Below are 21360 nucleotides of genomic sequence, written 5' to 3'. Positions count from 1 at the left end.
AGGGAAACAAAAGTGCTTAACATCTTTCAAATCTTGGGTGACCCCCCCCCAACACCTCATTTTGGTCAGTCGAACATCTGCACATGCAGAGCTTTCAGAGGGTATACCAGTGCGCCTTGGGAAATAAGCGCCATCCTACTGGTGAATTTTGGCAAAGTGGCATTTACACCAATCGCAACAGCACCATGGCTAGCTGAATGACAGCTGTAGGATTGCTCTCACAAGGTTTTTCAGGCCTTCTATGCTTTTGTATTTTAAGATGTTGCCGTTTTCAGGTTCAGCCCATTAACTATATTTCTTCCTGTTAATTTTGGCCAGGGGATCAGTGATGAATGGACAGCTAATCACCTTTTGACTAGACTCTCCCAATTGCCCCAATTTCAGTATCTGTTCTCATGGAGGGGTAGACTCTAATAGCTGAATAGCTTGTGTGTTTTTTTTCTTTCTTTGAATAGCGAAATAGCATTATTTTGCTAGGAAAAAATGAAAAGAACAAAAATTCAAGGAAATGAGTAATCAAAGCCATCTTCTCTGTGGAAACAGAATCTGTCATTGGAGCAATTGAGAAAGGCTATTCAAGGGGGCAATTAACAGGCTAGTTATCCTTAATCCCCCAGCCAGAATCATCAGGAAGCAATAAAACAGGCTCAACATGTAATATTGAAGATGCCAGCATTATTTGCTGAACAGGATTTATTTGCATGTAAACTGGGGTGGTCAGAAGCTCACAGATTTGGACTTCAAGAAAATTTGGGGTAAAGGGGAGTCTGAGGACATGAAAGTGGTGGAAAAAAAGGGTGTGTGTGTGAAGGGTTCTGCTGCGACTCTTTACTAGCGGCAACAGTGGTAGAGATGGTGTTCCTTTCTTCCCACAGCACCCCTTGGAATAGTGCAGTCATGTGACCTGTTATTGTTCCATGGGCAATGAAATGTGGTGGCAGGTAGTGGTTCAGCTAGTAAGAGCACTTGTGTGTTCCGCACAGTCCATATTTGAAATTCCCCCAGATAATTGCCAAAATTCTCCCCCCTCCCGAAACTCTTGTAGCACTATTATAATAGGACCGTGACAGTGATTGGGGGTGGAGACTTTTACAGTGTTCTGAATTTCTGCAGAATTTTTTCCCTTTTCATAAATTCATTAGTAAAATTAATAGATGCCAATTTCAAATACAGTATCAGTTTTTATCTTTGTTTACTAAATACCAGCAAAATAAACATGTTAAATTACATCGCTCTCTAAGGCATCAGAAAATATTCCCATGCAAGCTGAAGGTTTTCCGATGCCGATGCACATTACTCTATGGAAATTGCCCTAATTTGCACTGGAGATTTTTCTCTCTGCAAGGGGCTTATCAATAGCAGACCATCAGCTGATCTCCAATGGGGTCTTGCAGAACCCTTTGATGGCACAGCTAGATGGCAAACCATGTGGGCAAAAAAGAATCAGTTGACCGCCCTATCAAATCTGGTGGTTGACAGGTGGACAACCTCACCCAACAGTCAAATATGGCTGACAGGGATGGGGGAGATCATGAAAGGTCCCACCAGTTAGAGACCTAGACAATCGCACACACTACATGTAAACTCATTGTTCTGGATGCATGAGAGAACAGAATTCCAAGACCTCTGTTTAAAAAAATCTTTAGGAAAGTCAAATGTTTCATACTCTTGCTAATTCTCCCCCCCCCTCAAGTTAAAATGCTTAAATGTGCCTTTTAACAACCAAGGGATCTTCCTATCCCAGATAAGAGGAACAAATATAACACTGGGCACATTAGCAGATGCAATTTTCAATTATATGAATTTGTCCTGCATTGTTTATAATAATACATTTATTGCAGGCCTCTCATACAAATGGTTAAGGAAGGAGTGATTGAATATTTAAAGCTTCCCAGAAAAAAAGAGAGAAACCAAACACTGAAAGAATATAAATGAGTCACTGAAAAAAATGTTATGAAATTCATCATGTTATGTTAAAATATGATACCTAATCATTTACAGGAAATTAGTGAAAAGATTGACTGGCAAAAGAAAACACCTAATCAGAATGCCTTTATTCATTCCTTGTTGCAGGGTGATATGGGATGAGTGAGCAGAGAAGAAAGATAAGTCAAGAAGGACCTGGGAAAAGAAGAGGTCAAGAACAAAAAGGAACAACAAAAATAAAATAGGGGCTTAGGGCTAGAGAGACTAAATCGCAGAAACATTTTTCCCTTAAAAAAATAACACATAGACAGTTTCCATAACACTTCCTTAGCACAATAAACTTCAATTATCCTCTTTCAAAGAAGAAGCTAGAAGGGTGAGAAGAATACATATAACTGAAGAAATCAAAATGAGAGGTTGTCATTAATATGAGCCAAGCCATGTGTTGAGTTGACCAGTTAAAGCAAACAGAGAGTCTGGGTCAGTTCCCCTGATTGATCTTTCAATATAAGCATTGTTTCTGAGATTATTGTTCTTATGAATGTGATTCACAGCCTGTTAGTCAACTAGCCAGCCAACTCCAGAGAATACTCCACTTGCCAATTTCTATTAGAATGTCAAATGTATTAACTGTGTGACATGGAACATGTTTTATACATGTGGGAGTGGTGATATAGGGAGAATCAAATTGACTTTGGCATCTATGGCAAAGTTGCCTTAAAGGATGAAGCAGATTTTTATGATGTTCCCAATCATATTCCACTGAACCTAATCCCCACCTGAAATATACTATAAGCTGTTAAGAGCTTGAGCAGGTCAGTTTTCTTCCTGTTCTGTCTATTTTTCCTTTCCTTTCTTTTCAAATTACAAATGAATATACTTCTGCATACTAAGGAGTCCATCAAATACGTAGAAATCCCCTTATATTTGGCTGTTCCTCCATCACTTTCAAACTAAGGGCCCAAAATTGTTGTTTTCCCTCTTGTATATTTTTAGCTCATTGCCCTTACCATAGTTTCAATCAGAAGAATCATGTATTGCCCCCACCATGCCTGTTGTTTGTATACAAGACAACATAAATCAATTTCTACTTCAAAAAAAGCTGTCAAGTGACTATGCAGATGCATAGGAATATTGAATGCACATATAAGAGTGGTTCAAACAGAAATAGCCTCTTTAGTATTACTTTGTTTGTTTATTCCATCTATTTCTGTACCACCTAACTTACAAGAGAACAAAGACCTTCTTAAATAAAGTGAAATTTACAAAAGACAGAACCAGGAATATCAGCCAGTGACATTCTTAATATTCCCCCTCCTTTCCCCCCTCCCCAATATAAAGTGACACGCTACAATTCTAAGCAAATATGGTATGTCTGGAAGATCAGACTGTACAAAAATCTCCTGTGACTATTCAGGATTGGATAGAAATTCAATTCAGTATGCATGGCAGGGATAGTACCTGTGATGGGGGACACATTGCGCTCCTTCTAAGGTACCTTTGGTCCCTCCCCTGCACACAGCTCTCATCTGTGGCTCCTAGAAGCTGTCAGCATGCGACAATGGCCACATCGTTGGGATGGCTTCAACTGGCTGGCTAAACCAGGTAAGGGCAGCCAATGGGTCTCAAACCCTCAATGAGTTAGGGACTTCCTCTGCATGTGAAGACAGGCTCTGGCAGATTGAGTGGTTGAGACTAATAGTGGGTCCATTGGTTAAGAAGGTAGTTTCTGCACAAGCTGCACAGGGAAGTGAGGGACAGATGGGGATTGCCAACTTGGGAATGTAGCCCTTCTAGGGCAATAGTGTGACTGCCATTGACTCCAAGTAGCACATCTGTGCTGGCAGAGACTGATGGGCACTGTAGTTCAAATTATTTGAGGGCACCAGGTTGGGGGAGGCTGTGGTAAAGCAGTTTCCCTGCTTTCATACCTCCCTACCCTCCCTCTGCCATCTGATCCTTTCTGCTCATCCTCAGAAGCTTTAAATAGTCAACACTATTTCCAAGGCAAGTTTGAGCTTGCCCTTAAACACTCCAGGAATAATCCTTGAGAGTTTGCTCAAATGTGTGTGTCTATCCCTGTAACAACATATCCCAGAGCTGGCCCTGACTGCGGTCACTCATAAAGAACTGAAATGCCATTCCCAATAGATGAGAGGGTGGCATATAACAGGGGCCCCAACATCCTGGCACTGGCGCCATTGTTTTGTCTCCCAGAGCTATCTATGTGCATAGTGAAGCTTGTTTCAGCAAAACCTAAACTGAAAGCCTGCCATTCAAAAAGAACACAGAGATCCACTGTGATCTGGAGGTGAACCAAACTGTTTATTTCCATGTATGATGATTTCATCTATCTAATACATTTGTACAGCTTCAGAAATGCCAAGGATCTATTCTCAGAGGTGTGGAGTGCCTTCGTAGAACATTTTAAGTAGTGGTTCATTCTGAAGGCGCAGTTGGGTGCTGAATGGGGGGGGGGGAGAGAGAATTGCATATAAAATCCAGGTATTTAAAATTACATTCCACTAAAATATGAAGCTCTACAGCCAGGTTCAGCTCTACAACCTGTTGCCATAGATGTCACAGACACTGTCCAATGGCAGTGGCAGCGTGCAGCTGCAAGATACCTTTTTTAAATAGGAAAATGTGGTTAAAAGTGGTCCAAATGTAATTGTTTTAAATGAAGAAACATCTGCTATCACATAGTTCAGAACACTTTGGCATGATACACAGCACCCAACTGAACACTGTATGCAGTCAGACCAGGATCCTCAAATTCTGTTCCATATGTGCTAAAAGAAGAAAAAAAGCAAAAATGAAATCTGGCCTACATTCAATAAACTGAGTGGGAACATCCACACTTCCATTGCTGATCCTCATAGGCTAGAATTACAGTAAGGAAGTTGGAGAGTTATTCTCTAAGGCCACACCCACACCATGCATTTAAAGCAGTACCATACTACTTTAAACTGTCATGCCACCTTGCCTCCCCACCCCACCCCAAATCTTTGGAACTATAGTTTGTTAAAGGTCCTCCACACACAGGGCTACAATTTTGAGAGTGAGCATAAGAAGAGCCTGCAGGATCAGGCCAATGGCCCGTCTAGTCCAGCATCCTGTTGTCCCAATGGCCAGCCAGATGCCTGTGGGAAACCACAAGCAGGATGCAAGCACAAGAGCCCTCTCGTCCCCTGCAGCTTCCAGTAACTGGTATTCAGGAGCATAAATCATGTGATGTTAATTGCAGGGTAGGGGAGAGGAACACCTGAACAGAGCTTGTATGCTTTTGTGAAGCATTTTACTACAGGACACCTGTGCTCCTGTGCACTGGTAAAACAACCCAGCCCAAAAATCTAGAGAGAATTTTGGATGAGCATTTTGGAACCACCACAAAGTCAGAGCACTATCCTCTGAATTGTATCCTGGTACTTGTCGTTGTCCCTTCAACAGAGAAAGGAGTCATGGTTGCACCCTTTGAAAGCAATGGAATCGGAGAAAGGAAAATCCTCTCCTTAAGGTCTCTGAAGCTGCAGGTGTTAGCAGCAGGCTTTCCCAAAGATAGCACGACACAGCCAAGTAAATGATTACATGTGCTATTATGATAAAACTACCTTTGCTGATAATTTAGTTCCTGTTTACCTGTCCTGATATCCTACAAGCTGGCTTGAGCAAACTGCTTCTCATCGTCCTTGTCCCATTTGCCCTCCCTCTTCATTCAGATGCACAGTGAGATGTTTGGGAAACCCGCAGAGCACAACAGAAACATCTGTAAGATTGGTCCTGATTAAATTACCCTAAGTTGCAACCACATCCTAAAACTGACAACTGGATTCGCCCTGGGTTTGGGCTCCAGGGAAGAGACAAACCATTGCGATGGGTTTTGCCTTCAAATTCCACTTTTCCCTAGCTTTGGAAAACAAACCATTTCCCTTGTTGTAATTTAAGGGTCAAATGAAGGGAGGAAGAGGCAGGAAGAATCTCTAAAGTGTACAAAGGTACCTTCCAGCATATTACCAGCAGGGGTCATGCATGTGACGGCATCAATTCAGGTAAACACAACTGACAAGTCCTATCTGTTTGACAACAGGAAAAGCTTTTGGTGATCTAGCTGATCTCTTCCCATACAAAGCTTTTCCTCTTAACCCTCCATATACCATTCCCATTTGTGCCTGTTTTAGCAGAGCACAGAGAGTTCAAAGAACTGCCCCTGTCGGTGATGTGCTAGGTGGCGGGAGGTAGGGACTGGGAAAGAGGAGGAAAGGCCTGCCTCACCCCCTCTCCCAGTGTGTGGGTGGGTTTTTTTGCTTTTTACGGTGCCAATTAACGGCAAGCTGGGGTAGGTGGGAGGTCAGTGCAAGAAGCCTCCCTTCTGCCCCCCACCACACCGCGTGTCATCGTCTTTCAAGCATCTGCCAACTCAGTTTGGTCGGTGGAAAGGAAAATGCTGGGCAGTTTGTTTGGTTTTCTTTTCTTCGTGGGCACTTTACTACTTCAAAAGGCTTGCCTTTGGTTCACAGGGGCCAGAGGGCAAAGGTCAATGGGCACAGCTTGACCTCTCTTTCACCCACCAAAGAGGAAAAGGACGGGAAGAGACACTTTTCTACTTTAATCTTTCTTCTGCCTCCCATTGTTCCTCAAAGTTTTGTGGAGGGAAACAATGGGCTCCTTATAAGCTCACACTTCCACACGGAATATACTGAAGGAGTAAATAGAACACACACGAATTCCACCTGAAGGAGAAAGGAAGGGGGTTCCCCCCCCCCCCCCGCATTGGAATGTAACAAATATGTTGATGTCTTTTAGAAGCAGTTGTTTTATTTTGTATTTGAAACACACACACACACACACACACACACACGTCTCTCTCTCTCTCTCTGTGTGTGTGTGTGTGTGTGTGTGTGTGTAAAAACACTCACTAGCCCTAGGGTATTGAGGAGTAAGTTAACATTTCACAAAGCTCTCCACAGCTGGTGATTATATCCCTTGCAATGTGTACAAAGACATTCAGAAAAGGAGCAGAGAAAGTAAACAGTATCACTTCTGGGGAAGATTTGGGGGTGGGGGGAAGGAGGAGGAGAAGCAGATGAAATTTAATCTGGCAGGCAGCCCAGCCACCAACTTAAAACAATACAGAGAAGGGAAGCCAAAGAGGAAAGAAAAACAGAGGGGAAAGTGTGGAGAGACCAGCGTGTGCAAAGGGAGGCGGGGAGCCCTCCACAAAGGTTTCAGGAATCTTTGGGGGCCACTAAATAGCAGATTAGATTGCAGGACTAGGCTTCAGGGGGCTAAATTCCTGCCTCATTATATAATGTGTGTGTGAGCATTCTTAATTGAATTGGCAGAGCCCCCAGCTGTTTACCTCTCATTGGAAAAAATGAGAGGAAGGCACCGGGCCTTGAAAAAGGCAGACACAAAGTCGTGGCTTTGGCATCCGAGAAAACAAAGCAGAAAATAGCATTGTGTTGGCTTCAAGCTTTGCCGTTTTGTTTTAGAACTAGTTTGCACTTAACGACTTGGATGTAACTGCTGTGTTAAGACATTTTAACACGATGCTTACCTACAGCATCTGCATGAGGCACAGCTGGGCATAGGTGTTGTCCCTGGTCATGCTGAAAGGCTATTGCAGACTGAAAGGAGATTAACAGGATGGTCACGCCTGCTACTGCCACCCCAGGGTTAGCTTAGTTGTGATCTTACCAGCAGCTAAGTCAGAAGCACAATGACAGCTACTGAAACAAGTGTCGGCCTAGCAACACTGACAGACCCTTCCAAGGTAGCCCAAGTAGCCCAAGAGGCCTGTCGCAGATGATGTTCCCAAATTAGCCATGCAGGAGAGTCACCAATTAGGGTGACCACTTAGGCATTGCTCCAAATGAAGAAATTCCTCATCAAAAAGAAGGCACAAATGTGCACAGCATTGACATATGATAAATTATATGTAGTAGATGCAAATTTAGAAGTAATTACTATAAATGAATACTATAAATTTAGACGTAATTACTATAAATGAAATAGAAATGAAATATATTTCACCACTCTGGAGAAAACTGTGACTAGGTGGCCTGTGTGCCTGCTCAACCTGCTGTTCAGGCGAGTAAGAGGGGACATGGTAGAAGTTTATAAAACTATGCACGCCATCGGGAAAGTGGATTGAGAAAAGTTTTCCTTCCGCTTGCATAACGCTAGAACTCATGGGCACCTACTGAAGTTGAATGTTGGAAGATTCAGGAGAGATAAAAGGAAGTACTTCACGCACACACTCCCACAGGAGGCAGCGATGGCCACCAACTTGGATGGCTTTAAAAGACTAGACAAATTCATGGAGGACAAGGCTGCCAATCACGATGGCTATGCTCTGCCTCCATGGTCAGAGGCAGAATGCTTCTGAATACCAGTTGCTGGAAACCATAGAAGGGGAGAGTGCTCTTGTGCTCAGGCCCCACTTGCAGATTTCCCACACACTTCTGGTTGGCCCCTCTAATAACAGCATGATGGGCTACATGCGCCATTGGCCTGATTCAGCAGGCTGCTCTTACATTCTTATGAGAGTGATTAAACTTGGGGTGTCTGTATTAATTTTCCTACTTAACTGCAGGTATTTTTTTTTTGTGAATCTGAATGTAGTACTTAACTGCAATGCATCATCAGCAAATTATATGACTTGTTGTTATCTGGCAGGGTTACATTTTCAAAAGAGCTCTTGATTAATTCAAAATGGGTTCTATTGAAACCCTGTCCCATTATCATAAGTGGAACAAGGATGATAACATTTAATTTCTCATAGGGATTCTCCGTCTGGAATCCTGTGCTTGGTTACCCGGAAGTCAGCTCCACTGAACTCAATGGAACCTATTTCAGAGTAGACATATGTAGGACTGCATTGTTGGTATATGAAATATAGAAGACAGTGATAAATTGGACTATTGACCTGAAAAACACAATGCAGCGACCTAAAATCAACAAATATTCTGTTATGGTGGTGTTTTATAGACTTTATTTGTGGATACAAACTAAATATTTACCATTGCCCTGCTGGCCCAGTAAGTTTTAAATGGTTCTTCAAGAAATCTTAACTCCTCCTCCATTCCCAACAATGCAGATGGGAGAGATGGGGCCTCTAGCTTATTGGAACTTTGCTCACCTTCCAAGATGGGTCTTGCTCATCAGAAGCCTACCAGGTCATGGTGACCCTGATCTCAGTAATGTAGTCTGAGTCATCATAGCAATGGGAACAGGAGGAGGGAGAGCTGCCATGTTTTTAGATTATCCATCCTCACTAGAAAAAAAGGCAAAATACTTTTTTTAAAAAAAAGTATGCAAACTTCACCCAAAAAAGGTGAAGGGATAATACCAAGCAATATACACCTTTAATTCATTAGGTACCTCAGCCCTCCTTCCCACCCTTTACAATGATTGTCTTAAGTTTCACATATGGTAAGTAGAAAGTGGTGGTTGCTTTATATTGCTCCCATGCTGCCCCTCACCAAGCACTGTGCAGACCACTCCTGAAGAAATCCTTATTGAACCCAGAGGATTATAACTACTGATGGCAAGTGACAGGTGTCCTTTTGTTGGGTAACTTGTTGGGAGCAAGTGGTTACTGGTCAACCCAAAGACCTAGTAGATGAAACTGATTGGATTGACTTCAACCTGGATTCTGCCCCAGATTTGAACCTGGAATGTCATTGGTTGCCAAAATGAATTACATACAGTGGGAGAGACAGGAAGAATACAACCCCGTTGGTTCTGTTAGATCTCTTGGCAGTATTTGATACCATTGGCAAAGTTTTGTCTCCCAACTTAAAACTCTGTGGGTTGGAGATTGCAAGCACTGTTTTGGGTGGCTCCATTTTTACCCTGAGGACTCATTCCAGGAGGTGGCATTCAGCCCCATGCTATCTAGTTTGGGGGTCCCTTGGTGATCCACGGTTTTAAAGGGTTGCCCTCTGCTGCAGAATATTACCATACTTTATTTCTGAAAAGTTGATCTCTTGCACTTGTCCTGCCATTTTACTTATTATTTCTTGTTGTAGAATACCACAGAACTTGCAGCAGTATTCACTGATTCATACTCAGGGCTTTTCCACAGATTATCCTGGCCACACAGTTTTGTTTTGTTTTTTAATGCATACCATCAGCATGGAATTTTCAAAAGGCTGAGACTTTAATCTCATTTCGATATGACCACTGTGAACTGGGCCTCCAAGACCTCTCTTTAGGCTTAGGTAGCCTTGACCTTTGAACTCATTGGACCAACATATCATGAGCTTGACTTTCAAAGACATTGCAGCAGAGGGAAAATTCTGAATTTGGGATATATTGCATGCACACTTTTCCGCCTGGAAGCCAACTGGCCACTGGGCTTTGCACATAAATAAAGGTGAATCTGCTTCACTCATGAATCTGCTACAAGTGATTCCCAGGGCAAGAGAAGATGAAAGATCTGCAGCTTTGATCTCTTAAGCTAAGGTTGTAAATTAAGGCTTTTCTTCCATGGCAGGGCCAATTTAAATGGGCGGGAATAGCATATCTTGCTCTCTTATCTTGGGCTGGTTGCATCCAGTTTCAGGAATGAAAAAAATGCATGTTCAACTGCCCTCATATGTCTATATTCTCTTTTTGGAGGACAGAGCACTGATTAATACCTCTAGACGGCTCTCCACCTACTGCCTATTTCCCTGTCTTTGCTGCCCGTTACATTAATACAGATCTGTTGGGTTGGGCAACAGAAGCACCCACATTTTGACCCACACCAGCTTTGCTGCCACCCCTTGCCCTCTCCTCCAGGGCTCTGCATAGCGCACAGCTATTCTAGTGGTGGGCAGGCAGATGTGCCACCTCTGAATAGGAGAAGAAAATATACCACAGATGTTTTGGGAATATGTGCACTGAAACTGTGTGTTTAGGCACCCTGCTGAGAGCCAACTGAAGTCTGGCACCAGCCCTGCATTCTTAGATTGTGTTCACTACCCACAGCTTGGTCCAAATTCACTGAAGGTAAGACAAAGTCTTCCACCCTTGCGACCAACTAAGGATCAAGCCCTAAGCACATACATGGGTGCTTAGGGTGCAGAGGGACATGGGTGGCGCTGTGGTCTAAACCACTGAGCCTCTTGGGCTTTGCCAATTGGAAGGTCAGTGGTTCAAATCCCTGCAATGGAGTGAGCTCTCGTTGCTCTGTCCCAGCTCCTGCCAAACTAGCAGTTCAAAAGCATGCCAGTGCAAGTAGATAAATAGATAGAGTGGTACATCTGGTTAAGAACTTAATTCGTTCTGGAGGTCTGTTCTTAACCTGAAACTGTTCTTAACCTGAGCTACCACTTTAGCTAATGGGGCCTCCCGCTGCCACTGCACCGCCGCCACACAATTTCTGTTCTCATCCTGAAGCAAAGTTCTTAACCCGAGGTACTATTTCTGGGTTAGCGGAGTCTGTAACCTGAAGCATCTGTAACCCAAGGTACCACTGTACTGCTGTGGCAGGAAGGTAAACAGTGTTTCTGTGCACTCTGGTTTCTGTCACAGTGTTCCGTTGCGCCAGAAGCGGTTTAGTCATGCTGGCCACATGACCCAGAAACCTGTCTGTGGACAAATGCCAGCTCCCTCAGCCTGAAAACGAGATGAGCGCCGCAACCCTATAGTCACCTTTGACTGGACTTAACTGTCCAGGGGTCCTTTACCTTTTACCTTAAGCACATGCATACTTCACCCTCCAATACTCCCTGGACAGCATTTAATACTTGAACCTTTTCCATCTACCACCAACAGCAAAAATGCTACCCATCACTTGTCCAACAGCACGTGGCTATTTAAAGAAAGCTAAGGGTGATGAGAAAAGGCACAGTTTCTCCCTCAGGAAAACTAGCTCTATTTTTAAAAGCTTAATGAGAAATAGAAGAAACTTGGGTTAGCCAAAAGAATGAAAATAAATGGGTCCTCTTCTCCCCACAGCCACCAGCTCTTTAGCTGAAAAATGCATGGTTTTGGTTTGCCTGCAGGTGATCACTTTGTATCGACTCAGACATTTTGTTGCTATAATCTAATCAAAAGGGGAGACATAGTGCCATTTTTTCAGACAAGATGTCTTCCCAGTTCCTCTTCTACAGTGTCTATTTCCTTAAGCAAGGAAGAATCCAGCCAGTGGTTGACATTATGGTGCTCCCCCTTTTGCTATAATTCTTTACCTTAGTTTTGTTTTTGTGTGGGGTTTTTTACCACGGGGGCATTCGGGAGAGGAACATGAGACACTTCGGCATGAGAGACACAACCAATAGGAGAGATGTGCCCAAGGCACTGCAGGAGGTGCTACTGCTCATTGCCTCCAGTGTATGTGGAACCACTTAGTGCAGAATCCCCCATTTGAGTGTCTTTCATGATAAATCGGATTTGCTGTAGTTCCACTATGGGATGCCACCTGAATCTGACATGCATCACCAAAGCTCAGTTGGATGATGCCATGGGCTTGGCTTTGCCCCTGCCAGGGTTCTCTAAGCCATATACAAAATGAAGAGGTGTGTTGAGTGAATTTCCATTCTGCTTGAAGTGCACAAGGTGGTTTTCTTTGGAGACTGAATTCATTCAATTTGGTTATATCCTGTGCTTCCGGCTCAAGACCAGAACCTATGATCCTGCTATTATATAGTTTGGGAGAACAGACGGTAAGGGCAGGGGTGATATGGTGGTACTGTTGGAATACCCTACCCTAGAACTTCTTCTGCCAGTAGTGCATGAACGATCCTTCCTTTTTCAGCAATCAGAATGTTGGTGTGCATTCCACAATATCAAAGCTTCTTTTGTAAAGGCTTGGGGTCAGCAGGTGACTTTCCATTTTGGTGTATTATCCACACTGTTAACTTGCATCCAATATGTCACCAGCTTTAGAACTCTGAAATCTTACACCCAGAAATTATTACTCTTATTGGGGAGATGAAGAGATTAACCTCCCATTAAACAACAACAAAAACTGTTTTTTTATACCTTTCTCTGAGAAGCTCAGATCAGCAATAGCCAATGCAAGTTAAGTTCATTTGGAGCAGATTTAATTTTTTCGGGAGCTTTGCAAGTTTTGGATTCCCTTTACTCTTCCTTGGTTGGCATGGAAATCCAGCTTGGACTCTACCTTTTTTCTGTGCCTCTCCATAAGAGAAGAGAAGACACTAGATTGGACTGGGACAGATAAGGTGGCAATGCTACTTCCACATCTGTAATGGTGGCATCTGTGTCTAACTGAGCAGTGCCATGTTGGATGGGGATCAATACGCATGGTGCTGCTGCAATATTTATAAGATAGCACCATCTCCATTGTCCTATTGCAATCTGACTTAGAATGACTGCAGTGTTAGATCACATAAAACAAGGTATGATTGAAGGGAGATAGGCAGGAATTCAGGACAAACACTGTGCAGATTTATTTTATTTACCGGGCAGCCACCATGTGCCCAATAACAAAGCAACATCTGAATAAAAGGTTACTGTTTCTAGATTCTTTCTAAGAACATGGCGTCTTGTCTTTCTGCTCAAATGAAAACTTCTCAGATAATACTGCTGCATAGTGTCAAACTGAAGAAATCCAGTGCCTCAGACAAGGAAAAGAAAGAGGCCCCGCACCCTCTAAGATTACTACAACTATTTATTTACAAAAATGACATTGCTGCTATGCGTGCTGTGACTGGGCCTCAGACCTTTCCTGAAAGATTGTGAGAAAGGTGTGTTTCTATTTTTCAGAGGAGGCCAACTTTTTCGGTTGTAACTTCCAGACAGGGCAAAGATCTTTAAGCGACAAGCATTTCAGAAAACCACTGGTTAATCTTTCCAAGAATATTTTAGAGATTAAACTGCAAAGTGAGTTCTGGAAAGCCATGCTAGTATTATATGTACTGTGAAGATGTTTACCGCACACTCTGATCACATAACTGTGATCGATTTGTTGTAGCACGTACCATATGCTGGAGAGATACAGCAGACGCATAATCGGCCTGATATCATGTCATAAAAATGTGTAAATGCAAGCAGATGTTTGTGAAACAAATTAGCCAAAATGAGGTTTCATTCATATCATTTGAAATGCATAATTCAGTTACAGTAGGAACTGGCGCAGGCTTGTCTTGCTTCATTCTGAACTCTCTATAACTTTCTGGGTCTGCTCCACAACCCACAGAAATCAATAACATGGATCACATTTGCTTCACTGGGGTCTGGAGGAGATCTGAGGAGATCAAAATTCCATTCTGAAGGATGTTAGTGCTTCAGTGTGGCTGGCTTAACATTCCATTTGGAACGCATTGTATAGGTCTGTTGTCATTGCTTTTGCAGATGAGCCGAGCCATAACTGTGACCTCAGAATAAATTTAGCCATTTGAGGGAAATGGGCAAGCATTTGTGAAAGGGAATGAAATGTTGCTCAGCTTATTCACCTTTGCCCCTGTACCTATAAATCAATTGACAGTCCAAGATACTGTGATCCTTGCGTCCTACATGAAAGGGATTTTCATGTGCGAGGCTTAAGTTGGTCTATAATGGATGTATAAATTCTACATTGGCTACAGTCTGCATTCAGTCTCTGTTCCATGCTCTGTCTAGTCTTTCACATGTCAAAGACAGCCCTTGTCACTTTGGTGACTGAGGCAAAATATCCCAGTGTTGCTCCCACAGTGGTGAAAATAGAATAATAAAAATAATGGGCAACACTACCCGCTAATGATATATTAAAATCTGCTGTCTAAAGTAGTCTTAATTGAAGGACTGCATCTGTTGTGTATTAACAGCATTTACATGTGGCACAAATGGGCTCCAATGTACTTTTTAGTATTTCATGGGGGTAGGTCTAGTGCACGGGTGTCAAACACAAGGCCCACGGGCCGAATCCGGCCCACCAGACCTCATCATGTGGCCCATGTAGCCGCCGCCAGCCGCCAGCCTTCACCTTTTATTCTCGCTTTTTTTTTTTTTTTTGACACAAGAAAGCCGCCTCTTCAGCGCATGCGCGGCAGCCTACAAGCCAGAGAACATCTGCCCTCTAGCGGCGCCGGCCGTTCTACACAGGAAACCTCCACTTTACATGCATTCAGGAAACCTCCACTTGTTTTTATATTGAGCGCATGCCATCCTGTGATGTGACAGATCCAACGGCTGCCTGAACCCTTCTCTCCTGTGCTGTAAGTCCTACAGATACAACCGGCCCTTTGAGGGTGACCAAACTGCTGATGCGGCCCCCAATGAATTTGAGTTAGACACCCGTGGTCTAGCGCCTTTATGCTTCCCCATGTGAAAACTGGAAATATGCCTCAATGGCGCTGTGTGTGTGTGTGTGTGTGTGTGAGAGAGAGAGAGAGAGAGAGAGAGAGAGAGAGAGAGAGGATCTTCTCTATTTAGACCAATTCTCTGTTCTATAGTCTTCTCTATTTGGACCAATTCTCTGTTCTATAGTTTCAGGCAAAAGTTTTATGTGGTTGCTTTGTCCTTTATATTGTTCCTTAGCATCTTCACTTTGGAAATCAAGGGTGAATTTCCAAATGACCATGGTTGATGATGCTGGGAACTCTATTTCCCAGCACACAGGGTACCATTAACATGCATGTACCATCATTACAAACTAAGGGAGAATGGGGAAACAGACAATTCCCCCCTCCCCCCCAAAAAAAGTTCCTAAAGAAAACTTGCAATTGTTGAGCCAATTCCTAATTAAGCTGAGAAGGGTTTGCTTACTACTAAACTGAACTGAGGAAAGAAGGCAATGCAGATTATTATCCTTATTGGAATAATAAAAAAAGAAAAACTTGTGTTATTAGCTCCCCTGCAGAATTAATGTTATGTAATAAGTAATTCAGGACGCCTTCATAAAATGATTTCTTGCTGGATTTTACCTAGCCCATAGTTTCTCCTTTTACTCCAAGCTTTTTGGATTCTTTTACTCTGCTCCTGAGATTCTGGTCATTTTCTTCAGTGTACGCACTGTCTCTTTTGATCTTTAAGCAAAACATGTGTGGTGGTGTTGGAGTCACTCCCTTGTCACCACATTGGTGAGGTCGGGCACACATGGATCCCATCTCTGGCCAGCCATGGCTTCACTCCATGAACTCCACAGGCTTATCACATTCACTGTGTCCTAAATGTCCCCACAAATGCCAAAAATAGTAAAGGGTAGTCAAAGGACAGTAGGAAAGGAAAAACTGTTGCAGCTGCACTATGCTCTTTAGTCAATATGTATTTTTAAATTTATGATTTAATTATATAATGCCCTGCTCTTCAGTTCTGAGGGACTGTAATATGGATGTGTGGGCATATTTCAAAACAATGGGCTACAGCATGGCTAGGCAAACTAAGGCACAGAGGCCAGATCTGGAAGCAACGGGAGGTCACCCTGTCATGGGGATTCAAACCGCCGACCTTCTGATTGGCAAGCCCTAGGCTCTGTGGTTTAGACCACAGCGCCACCCGCGCTGTCACCACAACTACATCCCCTTAAATCATGTTGTCCATCAGGGGCACCGGGGGGGGGTGGACGAGGGGCCTTGGCCCCCCCAAAAAATCAAGGAGGGGGTTGGGCCCCCTGAATATCCTGCAGCGACATGCATATGCCATGTGCATATGCCATGTGACGTACTCACGTCACTAGCGCATGTCACACAACATGCACATGTCACATGCTCAAGCCGCACAGTGTGCACGTGACACACCAGCACATCTTGTGGCATGTGTGTGTGACGTGAGGCCTGCATGCAACACTGGCCCCTTCCATCATGGGGGCAAACCAGCACGCCTCTTGTCCATGGTCCAAGATAACAACAACTGAACCACTAGCTCCACAGGATCTTCCTCCAAAGCATATAGTGTTTTCTTATCCACAGCCAGGGCTGGTAAGGTGGAACAGTTGAAGAACATATATCAGAACAACTTCTGGAGCTCATTGCTCCAGTATTAGATTCAGCTGAATAAGATGAAGAAAACAGGACTGAGAGTGTTGGGATTACAAATATACAACTGCTCAGTTGGCCCCTTTCTTAATGACTATCATCTGGGTGCAAGGATGGCAAGTTGAGAAACAAATTCTTTATGTGCATGGAGCAAAGGAAAGCCCTAAAGCAAGCATACCAGCAGAACAATTAGATGGTTAATCATAATTCTGTCTAGGGGATTCGTTCTTCATTTTTTTCTACTTCAAAGAAACAATGATTTATAAACAATGTTGTCTCCCCTTGTGAAATGACTCACTCTTCAGCCCACATTGGGGTTACCCGTACACTGCTTCACATTTCAGGGTTACAATATCAAATGTCAGGATATACAAAGATACATTGCTCAAATTCCATCTTGAGAGCTTCTCATTAGTGCTTCTGGGTTGTGGGTTGTTTCCATAATTGTAATGAAGATTTACCAAAGCAGAGCGTTTGTTTAAGATCTATGGGGTAGGAAACTCTGGGAGTTGACTGTGTTGTCCACTGTAATGGGCCAGTGTCAATCACAGGTAATGGGTGTTAGCTGGAATTTGTCCACCTTGCCTCTGCATCCCAGAAATGAATCTTGCTGTGTTATTTTCATGGTAATATATCTTGGGGTAGAAAGAATGAAGAGTCGAGACAAGAGCTTGATTTTAACAGGAGTTCTTTTCCAATTTTTGAGCTTATTCAGCATTTCATCCATCCCATCAATATATAAAGGTGATCTCATATATTAGAACCTAGGCAGCTGTTTCATGCAGAGTCAGTCCATTAGCCTAGTGTTTCCCAACCTTGGATCTCCAGCTGTTTTGGACTACAAATCCCATCATCCCTAGCTAGCAGGACCAGTGGCCAGGGATGATAGGAACTGTAGTTCAAAAACAGCTGGAGACCCAAGGTTGGGAAACACTCCATAAGCCTATCTAGCTCAATGTTGCCTGCAGAACTGTTCCCCGGTCCCTGGGACATTTCTGCATGCAAAGCATTTGGGCTACAATCCTTCCCCATATAACACAATTCAACTTGCAACAGGCAAAATAAGTTTAGTTAGTTGCAACTCTGGATCCCATTAATTTCAGTGGAATGTGCTGCCCAAAGAAAATGTTTATTTACCCCAATAGTTCGTATCAACTTCTATTTAGCTAACACATTGATGCATGTGTATTGCATCAGTTGTGACTAGTCACATATATATCATCCTGTCTTTGCCCTTTAAAGTGTTTGTTGAGTGATCATAGAATTGTAGAGTTGGAAGGGACCCAAGGGTCATCTAGTCCAAACCCTTGCAATGTAGGAATCACAACTAAAACATCCATGACAGATGACCATCCAACCTCTGCTTTAAAACTTCCAATGAAGGAGGGTCCATCACCGTCCAAGGAGTTCATTTCTTACCGTCAGAAAGTTCTTCCTGATGTTGAATTGGAATCTCCTTTCTTGTAACATGAAGCCACTGATTTAGGTCCTACCCTCCAGAGCAGGAGAAAACAAGTTTGCTTCATCTTTTGTGAGATAGCCCTTGAGCTATTTGAAGATGGCTATCATATCTCCTCTCAGGCTCCTCTTATCCAGGCCAAACATGCCCAACTCCCTCAACCGTTGCTCATAAAATGAGGTGGCTGGTGGTGGGAAAAGACTGGACTCCCTTCTATGAGTAATCATTCCCTCTAATTCCATATTCAGATGAACCCATTCTGGTCAAATGGGGCCATCCACCAACAAAAGGGAGGTTCCAGCATACCCAGGGGATCAGTAAGCTATATGCAAATATTCAAGGCTGACACAAGTATACAATATGGGGACAATTGCTCTCCAACAAGGGGCCAAAAAAGTGAAGAATTAAGAAAATTAGAAATATGCATGGCCTGGGTAGGAAGGCTTTTTACTGACTTTGGGTGAGCTTCTGCCTTTTAAGCTGGAGCTGTCATTTGCTCCATCTTAGGATGGCTAACTTATAAGCCCACAGTTTCTCTTCAAGGACACAAAATATGCCACTGCCAACACCAGCACTGTGTTGTTCTCAAGGACTGAGAAGTTCCAGAAGCAGCACTACAGGATGTTGGAGGGAGGGGGATAAAAGAGCACGGACTTAAGGTGCCTTTGTAATGTCTGTTTTATTTACAAATATATGGCAGAGCATAAGTGGAGACAAACAGGCACTTCTACAGCAGGCAGCAGGTCCCCAGAGAGCAACTTGTACCATGGCTGCAACTCCAGTTTCAGCTAATTCATGTCTCTCCCTCTCCACTGAAAAACATCTGCATAAGTGCAAGTCTCAGACTTAGACCCCCTGCAGGTGGATTGCCCATTCAGGAAACATCCACAGCCATTAAAGAAACATTAACTTTCTTTTGCCAAATCCCTGACTTTCATTAGGTGACACTTCAGGAGAAACTATAGTGGCAGACTCGTTCACAGTACTCCAACAGCCAGACTCCCAACACTATTATACCACCCTTGCCTTTGCCAGCTGATGCCCAGTGGTCTTGTTAAGGCCTTGTTGTCCAATCCTGTGCCCCATTTATTTCCCTGGCTTTTCTAATCTTCTCAGCGCTGTTTACTTCTACTTTGGTCAGTGCTCTGGGCTAGAGGAAGAAGGTCTGTTAACTTTGATTTCACTCTGCTGGGCCTCCCTTCATTTCCCGGACACTTTTTGAGGCATTCCCTTCATGACCAAATCTGGGCTGAGTTCCCAGCTTGAATTTTAACTTCTGCTTCAATATATTTCAAACGTCAGCTGCTGTAAATTATTCTCTGACAAGGCCGCCCTCTTGTATTTTGGCACATTTGTTCATAGGCTATAATATATACTTTCCCTATCCTCTCCTTCCCTTATGCAACTGTCAAAGAGATGATTAAAATACTAGAATCCTGAAGCCAAAGAATTGATGGGCTAGTTCAAACGCAAACACAACTATTTGGCATTGTTGCCGCCTTCAGGTTAACCAGGTCGCAATGCTGAACTAACTATCAAACATACAAATGGCAGGATTCTCCTGTCAGGGTCTAGAGACTGTGTTTCATAACTCTTTGGCCCACAGTCTCTCATCTTCGATATATCCCTGGCCTGCCCACTTCCTTCCTTCCAATAGTGCATAGCTCATGTCCTACTTTCCAGTTCCCTGGACCACTGAAGCCCTATTTGGGTATTCACACAATTACAGCTGCATGAGGGAGAGAGCAGGGCCACACACAGCATACACGCAGAGACTCCCTGTATGATTTAGAAACCTAATCACACACCCAATACACCCCCCCCTCACCAAACATGTGAACCATGAGAGGTAGCAAGGATGCAATGCTGAGGGTGGGGCCAGGGAGCACAGTCCCACTCCCCCCCCCCCCATGATTATCATTATATAGTTATAACTGTGTGATGGAAGAAAGCCTGAAAAGGACTTAATGGACATCTCAAACAGAGCCATAACTAGATGATATTGTGCTCCTGACAGAACCGTCCAGATTGCGCCTCTTAGCCACGGACAAGTTAGCTCTTTCTTCTGCCTCTCTTCCAACCGCCCCCCCCCCATTCAATTCACCCTCAATTTAAAAACCTTTTCTTATGAGGCAATAATCAATATTTTTATTTACAGACATATTTATGGACATATTTTTAGCCGATTTTGCTCCTCCCACCCCCCCTGCACCCCTAGTGGGGGCCCACCTCTCCACCCCCTAGCTACGGCCGTGATCTCAAATAAATTTTCTGAACCTCAAGGAACTCAGAGACACATCAGAAAAAACAGATGGTTACTTTACAGTGACTGTCAGTATTCACTGGAATAACAGCAAAATAGGGTAGCTGTATGCCTATCTGGGGGGATTCTGAAAGATTTGCAATATACTTCCACCCTTTCCTACTTTTGTTTTTAGTTTTTTACTTCCATCATTCACACTTTCCTGAATTAAATATGGTGTGGGTTTTTAACAAAATTGTTTTGGTATATATGTTTATGTATTTTTATATTTCTTATGAAAATCTAAAGCAGTGAATAGTAGAAGCAATCAGATCAACACTATGAAGATCAGTTGTCCTTAAATAACTTTCTTTTTTAAAAACTGAACTCTACTCTGGCAATGAATTGCTCATTAAAAAGCTTTCCCGAGGTCTTGCCCTCCTTTCTAAAATCTAAACGAGTAAGCAGTGTGGATGTCACTGCAGAGGAAACTCCATTAAAACAATCTTATGAATGGGAGGGGGGTGGAACCACACATTATTCTAATGCACTAACAAAACCCTAACAGATGCTTCTGTTAAGGACAGCTGCTCATAATTTAGGCCCCATCTGCACGATAACTTTAAAGCGGTGTCATACGACTTTAAATAGTCATCGCTTCCAACAAAGAATTCTGTGAATTGTAGTTTTGCTAAGACTGCTGATGGTTCCCTATTCCTCTCAGAGAGCTACAATTTCCAGAATTCTCTGGAAACAAAAATTGACTGTTAAGCCACTCTGAGAATTGTAGCTGTGTGATCACTCTTAACAAAGTACTGTCATCA

The 21360-nt window shown here is 43.2% G+C and overlaps 1 long non-coding RNA gene across 2 annotated transcripts in view; it reads right to left on the bottom strand.

Annotated features, from left to right (window-relative positions):
• Positions 1-7488: 7488 nt before the first annotated feature.
• Positions 7489-21360, bottom strand: part of LOC310670466 — a 34252-nt gene continuing 20380 nt past the window's right edge. For both annotated transcript variants that reach the window (XR_014507577.1, XR_014507578.1), the window contains exons 2-3: positions 9068-9202; positions 7489-7553 (exon numbers count right to left, since the gene is read on the bottom strand). This is a non-coding gene — a long non-coding RNA (uncharacterized lncRNA). The remainder of the gene's footprint in view (positions 7554-9067; positions 9203-21360) is intronic.

This window comes from Podarcis tiliguerta (genome assembly GCF_965153285.1).
Source record: "Podarcis tiliguerta genome assembly, chromosome: 1".
Classification (NCBI taxonomy): Eukaryota; Metazoa; Chordata; class Lepidosauria; order Squamata; family Lacertidae; genus Podarcis; species Podarcis tiliguerta.
Note: the sequence above shows the minus strand (reverse complement) of the source record. Positions and strands in the feature narration are given on the sequence as shown.